This window comes from Xenopus laevis, chromosome 3L (genome assembly GCF_017654675.1).
Source record: "Xenopus laevis strain J_2021 chromosome 3L, Xenopus_laevis_v10.1, whole genome shotgun sequence".
Classification (NCBI taxonomy): domain Eukaryota; kingdom Metazoa; phylum Chordata; class Amphibia; order Anura; family Pipidae; genus Xenopus; species Xenopus laevis.
Window position 1 is genome coordinate 106525084 of NC_054375.1, and position 15102 is coordinate 106540185.

Genomic DNA, 15102 nt, shown 5'->3' on the forward strand with positions numbered 1-15102 from the left:
GGGGTTACCCACCAGATAGACTAGATTCCACAATGGATAAGGTGAAAATTGATTCAGGACGGGTTAGACAAAAAGTGGACAATAGAGATAAACGGTTAACTTTTGTGGGGCAATATCACTCTCGAAGTGAAAAGTTTAGACAAATTTTATGTAAACACTGGCACTTGTTGAAAGATGCGTATCCAACAGTGACAGAGTTTAATCAACCACCTATGATGTCTTTTAAAAAAGGTTCCACCGTAGGGAAGAGGTTAGTACGCACAGATATGCGACTACCACAACGGCAATATACATTTTTGGGTCCCCCTAGGGAGGGCATGTTCCGTTGTAAGGGTTGTGCACAATGTCGCTTTGTACTTACAGGGGATTCATTTTGTAGTACGGTAACAAACAGAACTTATAAGATCAGGGGCCATCATTCTTGTGAGACGAACTACGTAGTGTATATGTTGGTATGTCCATGCAATTTAATTTACATAGGGGAAACGACTCAGAAAATTAGAGATAGATTTTCCCACTATAGATTCCTCGCTAGCAGCGCCGGCCATTCAACGGAAGGAATACCACTGTTTAATATCATTCGGCTTTATTATTACACACAGTGCGGAGTTACAATTTCAGTGGGTGTGCTGTGCAAACCTACGCGTTTCATGTCTAGGTAAACGACACTTCCTCAGGGTTACAATTACATCACGTGTCTCAGTGTTTAAATAGGGTCAGATAAGGTCAAAGTGCATATCATTTCAAGACTAAAAGTGCAATAGTGCAATTAATTAATAATAATGTGTACATTCATGAAAATACATCAAGATGCATAAAATCTATTGTTAAAGTGCAAGTGCTTATATTGTATATAGTAAATAAAATGATTTGATTTGTGTTCACAATTTATGAATTATATAAAAAAGTTAAAAAATTTTTGTTAGTTTTACATGAATTCCCATATAATTGTTCATAATCAAAGTTATATATACATACAGTGAATTTAATATCAATAAACATATCTATCTGTCTTATCTATTTATTTAATTTGTTTAAATTATTATTTTTCCGCATCTTAAAGATAATCAATTTGATAAAATAAAGATGTTGAAATGAAAACACCCATCATGCAGTTTTTGTGTTGTTATTTCTTAACACGTTCAAGTAGTAATGTTGTAAACATACAATGGATTCATCGTTTGAAATCATTGAGTCCGAACGGGTTAAATAGGGACTTTGACCTACATTTATTCATTTGATATGATGACTTATTTACCCACCTGGCGATTATAACAATAGGTAATTTGTTAATTATGTGGCGGCCAAGCTGCAAAGGTGATAACACCAATATGATAAGATATATATCCTGTATTGATTGTAATATCTTGTACTCTGTATTATACTAATGGATATCTACCATGTATGTAAACCCTGTGGTAACATAGAGTGAATATAGCCAATAACCAATATGGCGTAAACGACTTCAGTGAGCGGACGCCTGCGTGCTCACTTCTGTGATGCACTGACGCTGTGGCGTCTCTGCGTCGGAGTGACCGTGCACGCAGCTCTCGTTATATCAATGGTGATGACCGACTTCCGGGTCCTTTTCTTAGTCCATGCGAGATACTACGGGGACACGCTTGAGAAAGGGGGCTGGGGACCCCCGAAACGTCGCGTGATGTCTCCCATGATATGATGTCTCTCATGTAGATGAGTATACTTTACTGAACATGTTTTTATGATGGAGAAATAAATGCTACGTTTTACATTTTTGGAGTGCGACTCTGCTGGAACATATATATATATATATATATATATATATATATATATATATATATCAATCACACAAAGCTGAGACCATCATTTTATACATCCTATGAAGATGCACATTTTTTCAACATATACATTTCAGAACTCAAACCATCCTAGATCCATTAAAACCAATGGGCACATCATTGTTTGGGGAAAAATATACTGTGTTTGTCATTCAACTTTCCTAAGAGTACACCAAGCTCTATTGTTATTCTTTGAGCTGCTGGTAATACGAAGGAACAAGATAAACTGCATAACTACTTAAGTCAAAGAATAGCATTAAGACATTACTAATACATTAAATAAACTTTTAAAACTACTGTTTTGGGTTTTTTTTTTTAGCAAATAGTGTTTTTTTCCCCATTATATCTCTAATTCATCTATTTTAACCCTTAATTCTATAGGGGTGTGCAGGGGCGCTTCGCCAATGAAGCAAGTACTGGCCTCAGGTGCTAGCGCCAGGGGGGCGGCAAAAAGCCGCTCCTGGTGCCTTGTAGAGCCGAATTTCCATTTTGTAAACAGGAAATTCGGCTTTACTAGTGCGACAACACAATTATGCTCTCCGCACTAGCGTTGCTGCCTCCCCTCGGAAAGGTAAGCGGGCAGCTCTTTCCTGAGAAACGGCGCTGGGGGTGTGTTATAGGTTTGACCAGGAGCAGTAACCCATAGCAACCAATGAGCAGGTAGAATTCCAGGATCCTATGGGTTACTGCTACTGGGCAAACTTAGTATCTTTATACAGGGGTACATATCATAGGAAGGTGTAAAAATAAATGCACAAATTAATGGATATTGTAGCACATACTACACAGATTGAAACCTCAGTGTAAGACAAGAATGCTCAACCATAAATACATATAAAAATTCATAGCCTCATCTTCACAGTTGATCACCTAAACTGTATATTGGTGCAAGTGAAAGAATGATTAGATGGAAACAAATACAACAGAGACTGACAGCTCCTATTACATTTATGGATAGTTCAGGGCTGTCAACTCTGTAAAACAATTGTGCAATATATCCTGGGCTAAAAAATGCTAGATTGATAGATAATAGAACTTGCCTCTATCCAGCTGTTACCTTATAACTAGCTATAGGAATTGGAAGCTGATAATGTACATTCATCACCTATTCATATCTCTACGAACTTCAACATGCTAGCAATAGGTCGCGGGCACAGTCAGAAATGTCTATTTACAAGCATCTGCTAAGATATAAATTCTCTATAGCCTGTTATATATATTTCATATATATTTCATGATCAAGCTGCATCCTGGTTCTCTTCCTCCCTTTCTGACCACTCCTTCTCTGTTACTTTTGCAAACAAATCCTCTCCTCCTGTTCATCTTAATGTGGGGTGCCTCAGGGTTCTGTACTCTGTTATTCTCCTTGTACACTCTCTCTTTAGGAGACCTTATATCTTCATTTGGCCTTAAATATCACCTTTATGCTGATGACATTCAGATATATTTAGACACTCCCTCACTAACCTCTGACGTTCAAATCCAGATGTAGACTGCTTAGTAGTTATCCCTTCCTGGATGAACCATCACCATTACTATTGATGGCATGACTATTAACCCGGTTAACTCAGCATGCTGCTTAGGGGTCATCTTTGACAAGTCCCTCTCCTTCTCTAATCATATTAATAATACTGCCAAAACCTGTCGTTTCTTCCTCCACAATATAACCAAGATCAGGGCCGGAACTAGGGGTAGGCAGAGTAGGTACATGCCTAGGGTGCAAAGCTGGAAGGGAGCTAGGCACGCACCTTCTCTGCCTCTGCTATCCCCTAGTCTGGTCCCTGCTCTGACCGACGTGCAGGTATCTTTGTTTTGCGCATGCACACTTTCATTTTTCGCGCATGCGCACTCGTGTATTGGGTGCTTTGCCCGGCCAGGCTGCCTTGGGCACCTGCCCGCTTTGGCCCGACACTGACCAAGATACATCCATTTCTTTCACAAACAACAGCCAAAAAACAAATCCATGCCCTTATCTTATCCCGTTTAGACTATTGCAATCTACTCCTAACTGGTCTTCCTGACTCCCATCTTTCTCCCCTCAAATCAATCTTAAACTCTGCTACCAGGATCCTTCTGCTCTCTCCTAAAAGTGAACTTGCTCAACCCCAACTAAAATTCTTAGCGTGGCTGCCTGTTTAGCAAAGGATAGCATATAAAACCCTTCTACTAACATTCAAAGCCCTTCACTCCTCTGGTCCTCACTACATTTCTTCTCTTGTCTCACTATATGTTCCTGGTCATCTTCTCCGCTCTTCTCAGAGCCACCTTCTCTTCACACCATCCATATCCATTGCCACCTCTTTTCTCAAACACTTCTATCTTGCTGCTCCTTACCTCTGGAATTCCATCCCTGAATTCCTCTGTAAGGAATCCTCTTTTGATCTCTTCAAGAAAAAACTAAGAGCCTACCTTTTGGACCACTAAAACATTAGCCTAGCCCTGTCCCTACTGACTATGCCGTACCTTGTGCACTTTTTCATCTCCAATTTGTACCTGTATGTTAGCCTCCCATCCACTTAGACTGTAAGCTCTACGGGGCAGGGACCTCCTTCCCACTATGTCTCTTACCACATAGCATTTAAGCTCTTTGTCCTTTGATTCTGTATATATTTATTATATGGTTTGTCTCCCCCATGTATACTTTTATATATATTGTACTTTAAGGCACTGTACAGCACTGCGGCTCCTTAACAGCGCTTTACAAATCAAGTTATACATGCATACATACATATTTTCTTTTCTGTTGAATGGTTCCCTTATTTGTATCTAGGTATAATTATGTGACAGACACAGTTAATAACGTGGAACTATCATTTTCTTTGTATTTATGAATGGGCATTCTTGGGTAACAACAAGATACCAGTCTGTGAAGTAGGAGCTACCAGACCCATTCATCCATTTTTGATATCTGCAGATGAGGCATTGAGGGTAAGTAATGTGAATTGGGAAATAAGGGACAGAATATCTAGCTAAATATATCATCTTGTTTGTGTCAGATGAATAAAAATCATTATAATATGTATTTTTTATGTTTTTAGGAAACGAAGGATACAGCGTTGGTGATTACATTAAGTGGATTGCAGAAAATAACTCAATCAATACAAGGGAACTGCAGAAACAGGGCACCTTTAAATGTTAATTGGGTGAAATGCCATTTTCACTCCTCTATCCGTCATGAAAACACTATATTAGCTTACATAATTGGTATTTTATTTGTTAGTAGCGCTAGCCTAGTTTTTAGAAGAATAATAGTGCAAAAGAAAATTGCTCCCAAGTATTAATTTACAACACAAAAAAAAACCCTTGTATTTTCAATTTTAAATTCTGCAGAAAAATAAAAATGTATAAATAACATACAAACTACAAAATAGTCTTACAATCAGAAGCAAGAATGACTTAGGTCTACCATACAAAGAAATTTGTAAATAAGGAAAAAAACTATAAAGCAGTTTACTAAAACTATAAAGCAGCTTACTAAAATAATAAACAAGACACAGACACAGAAAGTGATTAGGGTGTCAGGGCATAGTTCTAAAAAAAGTGCACTTAACAAGTGCACTTAACTCAAGGTATTGTGTTTACTTTGGGGGGAGGGAAATAAAAAATGGTGCTTGAGCAGTGATGGGCAAATTAAATTTGCCAGGCATTTCACTGCCAGCGAATACATTCACGAAGCTGTGCGAAAATTCACCGGCGAAAAATCCGCCACGTCAAAAAAAATTGTTGCACGTCAGAATACTGGCACGCAAAAAATTGTCATGCGTCAAACTTATTCGGAACCCATTGACTTCAATGCATTTGGACAAAAAAGTCGCATGTATAAAAATTGTCGCTCACGTCAAAATTGTTGGGCGCCAATATTATTTTGATGCCCATTGACGTCAATGTGTTTTGCTAATTTTTTGGTGAATTTTTCGTACAAATTCACCCATCACGATGCTTCAGATGTCTGCTGTCTAATGTCTCTGATGTATTTTGATGGTCTCAGCCCTAAGTTTCAACTGTGCCTTTGATTGGCTGAAATGTCAAGACTGCAATCCAACCTGTCATGGGATGATTGGATTTTCTCTTTAAGCCCTTATTCTACTTTTTTTTTATTGAATTTCCTCTCTCACCCTTTCATCTGCAGTTGTTTCTTGGAGGCCAACAGGAGATGTACATCAAGCAAAGGTCTACTCATCCAGCAATTTCACAAATGAGCAGATGCTTCTGTGTATGGCCAGTGCTCGAAATTGTAGGAGGACACATGATTTAACACAGAAAGAAAACACATAGTTCTATAGGCAAGACACAATTAGAAACTTCTCTACAAATATGAGGAAACCCCTATGGCAAGGCTATATGTATATATTCTTTATTTTCAACAAATAGGGAAAAATGTGTTGATGTTAGCAAGTAGCCTTTATGTACAACTATGATGCAAAATTAAAATTATTGGTTATGAAATTTTGCTTCCCAAAAATAAAAGATGTTTAAGTACATGCAAAAAGAAAAAAAAAAACTTGTATTATTAAGAGATCGGCATTTCAAGTACTGCTCCAGGAGCATTATAGAAAAAAATTTCAATTTAATTTGCTAAAAGAAAGGAAAAAAAAACTTGTATTATTAGGACATCTGCATTTCAAGTGCTGCTCCAGGGGGGTTCTTAACTATTGTACCTGCAACTAGAGCAATACCCTTCATACCTCTCTACACTACCTGCTCAACCAGTCCATATATTGCAGGCACATTTATGTCACATCAAGAAGGATCAACAGAGAAAACTAAACAGACTATAAAACACAGACAGACACCATGCTCTGCTGATTTTTAGCACAAAAGTGTGACACACATAAAAATTCTTTCTACTGTAACCAGTCCTTAAAATAAGACTACAGAGAAACTGGACATTTTAGCAATCCAATTTCAAGGTGAACCTGCTCCCTACGAACCCTGAAGATGCAGTAAAATAAATGGGAGAACAATTGTTCTCTAGTAACAGAAACCAATTTGGAATTCACTCATCCTGTTTTCTTCACAACTAGACGACTTTCAAGAACACTGTGACCATGCTTCATCAAACTCAATTCATCAAATCATTATCCTAACAGATACCACTTGAGCTATGCTGATTTTTAAACAGTTGATGGTGATTAAACAGGAACAACAACAATATCAATGGTGGCCGTAGATTCAATAGTCACAGCTTCAGAAGAAACTCTTTATAGGGCATTTTTCCATCTGATTTCTCAGGAATACCTCGACCCTAAACCTTCACACATGCTTACTTAGGCACAGGATTATTTGTTAAGAGGACCTAATATCACCCACAGTCATTAGTGGAGGTAAAAATCGTACTAAATAAATGCTTACTAGTTCTCCCTTCTTAATTGTTTTTTTAAAAGTATATAACGTTTGTTTCAGATGTATAGAATGTTTGTGTATCAATCATACACAAACAATATATGAAATGGATATTACTCAATGAAATCAGCAGCTGGGGAATAAAAGCTGTGTAATTGGTTTAACTATTATTCTGGAGGTACCAAAACCCCTACCACAAATTACAAAATAAAGCCTAAAATGTAATGCAATTTACTACGTTGTACTAATCATCACTGAAGAACACAATGGCTTGGCATATTATAAAACAATATGCAAAACTCAATGATAAATGCTTGGCTTCTGGAGGACATTTTGCTCTTGGCAGGTTCTATCATACAATGTAGAAACAAGGTAAGATGAAAGGTGGAATACATAAAATATTTATGAAATCTGAGACTCCTTAGTAACAAAGCAGCATGGTTTGCAGTAGCCTTCTATGAATGCAATTTTGCATATCCTAAACTTAAGAGTTTGCGGTATACATATGTTGTTGGCCTTGTCTTTGGCTATAGATCCATTAGAAAAAAGTATATAAGTCACTTTGCAATAGGCTATTAGTTACACCAGTAGAATACCCTTTGACTATGTGTAGTTTAGTTTGTTAGGGTCAATGATTGTTGTAACCAGAATTTTTCTGTACATTTTAAAGAGCTGATAACTGTAAAAATGAATTAATTTGATATTTAATTAATATATATTATTTACATTTATAAAATGTGTTTGAAGCAGAATTCCTATTTTACTCTGAAGTGCATTTGCTATCAGTTCTGGTGTGTTTGACTACCTTTTATCTAACACACCATAATACAATAAATATTCAGGAACTTCTCCAAAAGCCCTGCTGAAAGAAATGACAGTAGCTCATACATAAAAAAAAACGATTTAGTTATTGCACTTAATGGCTTTTTTGTTGGTTTGGAAGTGTTTGTTTCTGGTTGCATTTAATATAAGTTCTTTGCTGATCCCTTGGAGATAGATGGTGGATGGAAAAAAGATAAATGTTAAAGGAGAATTAAAGTTTAAAAGAAAATATGGCAAGAAATACTGAGCTGAAATATACAGTACTGAGCTTACTATTCCAGCCCAGAGGTTCACAAGCCAAACAATAGCAATTATCAATGCCTTCAAATTTGACCACAGCATCTTGGATCTTGTCAGTCCCTCTTTTAAGTGTCAATGAAACTGCACATGCTCAGTAGGTTATGGGATGCTATTAAGAAGTTAAGCTTAGGGGTTGTTATAATTCCGCAAAACAGAAAGTGGAGTTACAAATATTATACAAGAAAATGCTGCTGGGCTTATTAATAATTAATTTTAATGAAGAATAGTCTGGTTTCTATGATGACTGGTACTATTACTGTATGTTACAGATTCCTAAACTCTGGTAACTGACAGCAACTAAAAGGATGTGCAGGGAATTAGCAGAAAAGAAGTTGTAGAGCTGTCTGGGGCATCTTTGGAAGCACATATCTTCACTGCTTATATGCTGTGGGACCTTGGGCTGGTGAAGAAACACAAAAATTAAGGTGATTCATTTCTAGCCTAATTATTATTGAGGTTTAGTTTTACTTTAAAGATAAGTTGCAGAATTACTGGCATTAATACTGTCTACAACATTTGTAGAATTTAGTTTAGGTAGCCATTTTAGTGATTCACAAGGCAAAAATAAACCCCTCTTGTGCATAGAAGCCAATAACTCCTTTTTCCATTGGCAGGAAATGTTCAGTTCTGATCTTGATCCTCTATTCCAAGCCCCTTGCACAAATCTATGAAACTTCTAAAAAGGCTGTGGGGTGGGTATCTGTGTGCTGGGTTCATGGTTGTTAGATAATATGGCAATACATACACATATATTTTAACCGGACATAAAATGTCAATGAGATTTGGTCAATGAACAAACCGATGCACAGGGGCTAAGGGACTTGGGTGTATAAGGTGGTATTAACAAGCCAAAGGCAGATGGATATATGGACAATAATACAGAAATTAGGTAGTCCTAGAGTTCATTAAGTCCTCTCTCATAAAAGTATATTGGAAGTATTTTTACATAGCGCTTTTCTCCCATAGGAATCTTTACACAAGGAATATATTACAGGCACACCAAGTATACTGGGACAACGAGATATTATGCGAAGTCACAGTCGTTGCCACAGGGAATTAACCGGGGTCTATATCATGAAATCCACATCAAAGGTTGACACAAGCTCTACATCAACAGGTGGAATTCAGTGTATTAAAACTATTTAAAATAAAGCTAGAAAGGAAAAAATACTTAACTACATGTGTTTTTCAATGGTCACAATAATGTTTTTCTACTAGTACACCCCATGAGAGAGTGAAAGAAAAAGTGTTGCTAAACAGAGAATGTAATCTATACCTGGAAGCTATATTATTCTGGACGGAACAAGCCAGACAATCCATTTCAGCTCACATAGGGGAGCGGCCATCCCTGTTTGTTGTGGATCCCATGAGCTTACAATCTCCATCTCTGTACATGGTAAACGTATGCATTTATAATATGACAAATAAATATAACCATTTTGCATGTAAAAATACATACAGTGTGTCACATTTGTCAGGACCCAAGCACTAATTTACTTTCTGAAGCACCAGTTAAGCTGTCACTATTGACAGAAGAAAATTGGGATATCTGTAACTGCTTGTGACAAAAATGGTTTGCTAGAGCAGAGCTTCACTAATGTGTGGATGGATGAGGGGGGTAAAACTGTCTCTAATACATAATGAGCAGCTTACAGCAAGGAGAAGGGGGCAGAGAAATGAGCTAGAAATTATTTTCCTATTTTTACTATAAAGGGAAACAAAATCTTTATTATATTTTATATACTGCTCTCATTTTATATTTCTGCAAAATATTTTTATAAAGAAGTTTTTATTTTAGTATCTTACCCTGCCGACTTCTAAATCCATCTAATGACAGAGACAAAGATTACTGTGATATAACAGCAAAGTTTTCTGGTCCTGCCTTTTTGTTTATAAATGAAGCAAGCTTTACAAAGTCATTTATTTTGAGAAAAGATTGTAAAACAAAGCACTACATAATTCTGTAAATGCTTTTTGATAGATGACACCAAAGCAATATCTGTTCTATTTAGAATATCTGAACATGATATTGTTCCATCTGACTATCTTTGTGGTTCCAAGCTAAGCTGCTTTGTAGAAAAGACAGCAGTGAAATCTCTTTTTAATGCCTTGAAAATTAAATAAGAATGTGTCTGTTCATCTTCTACATGCCGTACTGTGAAGCCTTTATAAATTTGAGATGTAATTTACTGATTTGTTTGGCGAGACTTCCCCTTCATTTGCATACACACAAAGTGCTCTCCAGTGCTACAACAAGCCCCCTCAAGAACAGAGGTCTATATACTTTCAGTTAAATAGCCCCCTTCCATCCAACATAACATGAAATATGTAAAACATGTTATATATTTAGTCTTCCTTCTATAGTTACAGTTTAAAAATGTGGAAAACAGCTGATGAAGCATTCACCCCAAATCTCAGAATATATGCCCTTTAGATTAGGCCCTTTTCTACCTATTACTTTAGGCCATCGTATGTGGTAGCAGTCCCACACTGTTTGGTAACCTCTTCTTTTAAATGTATAGTAATAAGAATATGTTTATTGAAAAGCCAAAAATTCCCATAAAATAGAATTTTCCCATTTTTTTTCCGGTTCCAGCATTCTGCTTACATACCCGATTCCTTTTTTAAATTACAGAATAATTACCTATATTTGTGATCAAACACTAGATACATGTTTACATGCACTTCATAGTTTGAAAAGCAGACATTTAAGGGCAGATTTATTCAAGTGTGAAATTAAAGTCACCACTCATCACAGAAACATTCACCAACTTTCCATTCATTTTTATGGGGATTTTAGAAGAATTTTTATCAAATGGTGAACTCTAACTTTCACCCACTGAAAAATGAATATCTACTACATTTGAAGGTTCCATTAGAAGATGAACAATTGATAAATGTCCTTTTTTTTAAACAACACAAAAGAGGGATAGAAGAGATACCTTGTAACTTACTTACAGTAGTACTTATAATTTTAATTCCGTTACAAAATGAACCATTGATAACTTCTATTTGTATGTTATATTCCAACCAAACCTCTATCCATGTTGACAAAGAATTGTTTTGACCAACATTCCAACATTTCACACTACAGTACAGCAATTCTGGATGTGGCATTTAAACTACAACTTCATCCTAAAAGCAAGTACAAGAATGTCTCTTTCCCAAAATAACACATGACGGTTCAAATATACTGTATACATATATACTGTATGTGTATCAAGGGTGGTAGTAGCTCTACAGTTCCTTTGCCTCAATAGGCACACTGCATGTGATTTGCAAGAGGGAGAAGGACAGGATCAGCAGCAGCAACTGTAGAGCCACAAGGAATGGATATAGACACAAGAACCGTTATTAAATATAATATTTTTGTGCAACAACTGCAGTTGCACTTTAGAAATTATCCCACTGATGTGTAATTTGGATTCTTAAAATGCAAGGACGCTGCACCAATGAGATGAGTTGAAATACTCGCCTCAGGCGGCAACGTTGAGCAGGTTACCAAGGGCAGCAAAAAGAGTTAAACAAATATTCTTTTTTCTTTCTAGTGTGAGAGAGCACAATTGCCCTCTCCGTACTAGCTATGAGCCCCCCCCCCACACACAGGAAAAGGTAAGCGCGGGGGGTGATGGGGTAGGTGAAGTATCAGTGCAATAAATTTTAGGGTCCACCATTAGTTAACTAGTCTTTGTAGCACAGATACAGCAGGAGAAACAATGCATTATTAGTAGTTACTGTACTGTAAAGAACTGGTACAAACTGCCACCTGTGAAGAGGGTGCATGTGTTTTTGCAAAGAAGCTGCATTTTCAAAATATCTTAGGGGCAGATTTATAAAATTTGCAGTGGCAAAATATTCCTGTGATTCACTAAAATTGCAGCAAACAAAACCACTATAACACCTGTTATGATGGTGGCTAGTTTATTCACAATTTTTTTTCTTGCGTATATTGATAAATATGCCCCTTCATTATGTTTTTACCAATGTCCCTAGGACTGTGTCTTCTAAGACTTTTGAAAAAATAACACTTGATTTTTCACCTTAACCATGGTTCCAAATGCAGTTTAGGAGTTTGCAAAATAAGAACATGTTTAGAAAGCTGGTGGTTAATGCCTCTCTGAAAAATCTGAAAAATTATTATATTGAAAAAGCAGTGCCACACAAAAATAATGACTTGTATAATAATCTTGATTCCTGACATGCTATTACAACTTGAACTTGCAAAATCCTTATTTTAATAAATATACTATTTGTTCAAATAAGCAACACCAACACCATCCAATCATAATTTAAATTAGGGATAAATGTGCCATTTAGCGTACATATACGGACTATGTTTTCTCATTATAAAATTCGCTTAATCTGTTGCTCATCTGTGTGTATCACTACTGTACTTAAATGGCTATTAATTAGACAAAACAAGACAACTACTGGTAGATGTTGTATAAGAAACATGCTAAATACAGACATCACACTCAGATCTCCAACTTCCTCTCCAGTACGTTACTCAGGATGATTATGCCTCATTTTATTTTGCTATTAATGCAATTTTTTAAATGAATGCACAATACTAACACACATTTTGTGAAGGGGGTGGTAACATTTTTGCTTTGTAAGCTCTACTTAGGTTAGCCATATTGGAGTAAGGTTTAGTGCACGGTTGATTATGTGCTTGTGCATGGTGGCTAGAAATACTACTGACTTTATCTATATGAGGTATTTTAAATAGTTATAGTTTAACTGCACTAATTTCCATATACCATGTGACACATAGCAATAAGGCCTGATTAAATTAGTCCAAGTGTAGGGGACTAGTAAATTAGTTCCCCAGTATTATTTATCAGGCAGTCCCCTTTTGTTATAGATGCCTAACTGGGTCCAAAAATACAGTTAGGCAGGGGGACCTATCCCTGCTTAAGTTATACCCTTGGTGTTCACAATAGTGACCAGTAGATGGCACTGTGCTAAACTATAAAGGCCTTGGTATCCATGTGCTCAGAGTCCATCTTGTGCTGGCTCTAGCCTGAGCAGGCAGGCAGATCTTGAGTGGAACCTAGACAGGTCAGGTCTAGTAAGGATAGGCTACTCACCGTAAGAGGTCACTCTAAGAGTGAAAGATAGGCTATTTAGCTGAGCAGCTTGAGGCTCCTCTGAGGATTGTAAGTGGTATTATGATCCCGGGTACTAAATGCCCAGAAGTAGGGACTAAGTGTACAGACCTAGGGATGTGAGTTTCCCCTCAGGTTCCACTTAGGGAAAAGGCTGAAAGCTGGGTGTACCCCGAGTGGCTGTTGTGTACATTGCCCCCATTCCTGTGGGGGACAGCTACTGACCAAAGGTGCTGTGAGTATATGCCTATCCACTTTTCTGTATGATCTTACTCCCTAAGATTTAAGGTCTCATCCGGAGTACAGTATTGGGAGTGGAGCTCATAGTTAGAGAATGGTGCACTCAATGTACTATAGCACTACATAAGGTTTATAGGAGGTGCTATTGAAATATGAATTAGCCATTATATTTTTTAATTTTATTAATCAAAGCATCAGCTCAAACAATTACATGTTTATAAATAGGGCAAAAGTGAGTGTGGCTTGTCAACAGCACTTGACATTTTACAAGAAGATCTTACAAATTAGGGCAATGCACTACTGTCAGTTAACAATTAGTGATGGGCGAATTTATTCGCCAGGCACGAATTCGCTGCGAGCGAATAAATTCGCGAAACGTCCGCGAAAATTCGCGGCAAAAATTCGCCCGCGTCAAAAAAATTTTTTTCGAAAAAACGGACGCCGGCGCCAAAAACAGACGCCGGCGTCGAAAAACTGGTGCCGGCGTCAAAAACGAGACGCCGGCGCCGTTTCGCGAATTTTTCGCCGTTTCGCGAATTTCGCCCGAAATTCGCGAATTTTTCGGCGAAGCGAAACGGCGCAAATTCGCCCATCACTATTAACAATAGGTAGAGTTTTTAATTTTTTTTTTGTTCAGTACTATTTCAGTATTTAAGGGCTAATATAACTTGAAAATATTACCTTTTAAAAGACCTCAGGCAATCATATTAAAGGATTTGCTCACCTTTAGAGGAGGTTTTAGTATGATGAAAACAGTCATATTCTAAGATAATTTGCAATTGGTTTTCATTTTTTATTATTTGCAATCTTGAGCTATTCAGCTTTTTATTCTGCAGCTTTCCAGTTTGCAAGTTCAGCATTCTGATTTGAATAAGAGACTTGAATTTGATTAGGAGAGGAGCTGAATAGAAAGATGAGCAATAAAACGTAGCAATAACAATAAATGTGTAGTCTTACAGAGCATTTGCTTTTTAGAAGGGTCAGTGACACCCATTTGAAAGATTGAAAGAGTAAGAAGAAATACTCAAATAATTCAAAAACTAAAAAAAAATTGAAAACCATTTGAAAAGTTGCCTAGAATTAGCCATTCTACAACATAATAAAGGTTAATGTAAATGTGAACTACCACCCTTAAATGAAGTATCTACCACCAACTGTGGAGTAGTATTCTAGTAGCTTTTGGCATTTAGCTGTTCCTGTAATACAGTGCATTGCTCTAGTTTTTACAAAATGCATTCTTGCTTTTCTTTACTAAGAAAGTGTAAGATATCAGCAAAAGTGCTAAGACTAAAAACAGCACACAATTATACAGGGTGTTGTTTATTGTTTTATTTTTAATTTCTCAAGGGATATTATAGAACTTCCGAAATAAAACCCAGCCTTAGACAGGCTACACAGACAACCAAGCTGCCAACAGTAGGTCTGACTGAGCGATCTCATGCAATATTACACCACATAATGTGTTATGGTGG

At 36.9% G+C, this 15102-nt stretch overlaps 1 protein-coding gene across 2 annotated transcripts in view; it reads right to left on the reverse strand.

The window, feature by feature from the left end:
• LOC108711380 (protein unc-13 homolog C) overlaps positions 1-15102 on the reverse strand; it is a 240663-nt gene that overhangs the window by 202302 nt on the left and 23259 nt on the right. The window lies entirely within an intron of this gene.